Source organism: Triticum dicoccoides, unplaced genomic scaffold (genome assembly GCF_002162155.2).
Source record: "Triticum dicoccoides isolate Atlit2015 ecotype Zavitan unplaced genomic scaffold, WEW_v2.0 scaffold64615, whole genome shotgun sequence".
Classification (NCBI taxonomy): Eukaryota; Viridiplantae; Streptophyta; class Magnoliopsida; order Poales; family Poaceae; genus Triticum; species Triticum dicoccoides.
In genome coordinates, this window is record NW_021288764.1 from 1 (window position 1) to 2,173 (window position 2,173).

The following is a 2,173-nucleotide window of genomic DNA, read 5'->3' on the forward strand; positions in this document are numbered from 1 at the left end:
GGGAGGGGAGGGGGAGGCCATGTGAATTCAGTACCAAACTGTGGAGAAGGATGAACAAGACTACAACATCAAACTTCGATCCAGTTGAGATCAATTTTTGTTTCTCATGGGGCATGTGAATTCTCTGTTATTTTGATTGTCTGTAAAATTCACCGTCAAAAATTTGCACGAATTTGCAACCTTGTAGCTATTAATGATGCTTCTGAATGTTAGTAATGCTGTACATAAAGAACTAGTCAGTACCTAGGTGACAATACTAATTCTCTATGAATTTGTTGATGGAAATATGCACAAACTTACGAGCTTCAAATCAGAGCGGAATTTTGTTTACACAAAATCTAGTTTTATGCTATTCTTAAGATAAGATTCGAAGTGATGACCCGAACCTTATGTTTTCTGAATTTATTAGGCAAACGAGGATTGAAATTCTGCCAAGAAATCTCAGAGCAGAAGATGTATGCACGGTACTTGGAGACAAGGCAATGCTGCGCAGGCGAGAAAATGGCAAGTACGTTGTACTCACGGTTAGGCACACAAGAATATATAGTCACCATAAGCTGGATGGACAAATATACCTTGTTAATTAGTTTTTGATCCTTCAAACATGGCCAGCATCCTTACCATTCGAGCTCCATGACTCGGAGGTCGCCTTGATGTATTTAGGTACCACTTAACAATAATGAAACCAGTTGCTCGTAATATTATTAAGGCATGTGATTAATCTGTTTGGCTGAATTTATTCAGAGGGGAAATCATCAGGGTGCGAGCAGATGTCTAGATGATCTGTTTCCATTGCACACATATATCAATAAGCAATGCAAATTAGCGACCATTTAAATTAAGGGCGCAATCCTTTCTTCTGGTCAATTACCTAGTGTTAATGTCTGATCTTGTGTGTCAACATGTTATTCTCTGTTCAGCTAACTGGCACGACCAATGTTAATTATTCAGTACGCTATATGAAATTTTCAAAAATAAAAAAAAGCATGCTATACGATTAATTTAATTTTCTTGTTTCGTGCAGTTTGGAGCAATTCGTGGTTACTACCAGTCTCGAATTAGATTTATTTCAATTGCAATGAGGTATACGTACACTGGAGCCTCTTCCTGGTTGTCTCTCTAAGCTGTTTTTGTTGAACTAGCATAAACCTAACTTTTGATAGTAAAGATGTGTTTCCGCCCAATTCATACAGTAAGCCACGGTAGTTACTTGGTACCGGTCATCAATTAGTCAATCTCAATCTTCCCTTGATAGTGGATTGCTATTGATTTGTATTGGCTTAACTGCGGAGGATTTTTTTTCTTTCCTTTTTACCCCTAATAGTGGTCGATTTTCTCCTTCCAGGGAGGCCTATATTTGGCGAACTGTCCATATCGGCTAGAGAAGTAGTGTCAATCAGTGAATGTTTTTATTCTTATGCCTTATCTGAATATAGCTTTAGAAATTATTAACATGGAATACATAATATACTTTATCTGTATGAGGTTAATTCTTATTTTTTTAAATCTATTTGTTAAATGTTGGCAGGCAGAGTATATACTCCAGTTTATCCTGAATTTGAATTTGGGTGTACGTGATCTTACTTTTTTTTTGCGGGAAGTGTACATGATCTTCCTAGCTTCTAATTCTACTGAGCTATACTGATGATGGTGTGTTTGCTCTCACACATTTATTCAAAGGACCATTATGATGAATGATGTCCAATTCTAGGTTGCTGGTAATGCATTTTCACACCATCCGTATGCTTGTGCTTTCCCCCATTGGGTATTCAATATGATACAGGAGCATTAATCCGTGGATTTCGTTTTGATTTTGACAGGAACTTGCATCCAATCCTGCTATTCCCAACTGGTGTGTTTATAGGTTGCAGTGCTAGTCGTGGTCTCCTCCTGATGGAGCTCTGTATACGCCCTTATTGTTTAGCTAAAAATCCCTTCTCTCCTAAGATCTTGTAAGAATCTTTCTTTTTTTCTTAAGAAGCATGCTATCAATGGACGGCAGATGCTGCAGCACCGAAAAGTTGGTGACCATGCTTGGTGTTTAAGAGCGCATATGAAAAATATTTATCTTTTTTACTTTCAGGGATTGCACAATACATTCATAATTCATTCATGAAGAATGAGATGATTGCTCAGTCTTGCAATTTCTATTATGGTTATAAAATTACGATTT

At 37.3% G+C, this 2,173-nt stretch overlaps 1 long non-coding RNA gene across 1 annotated transcript; it reads left to right on the forward strand.

Annotated features, from left to right (window-relative positions):
• The first annotated feature begins 1,437 nt into the window (after positions 1 to 1,437).
• Positions 1,438 to 2,076, forward strand: LOC119347344. The gene is made up of 2 exons (XR_005168281.1): positions 1,438 to 1,718; positions 1,821 to 2,076. It is a non-coding gene; the product is annotated as an uncharacterized LOC119347344 (long non-coding RNA).
• The last annotated feature ends 97 nt before the right edge of the window (positions 2,077 to 2,173 follow it).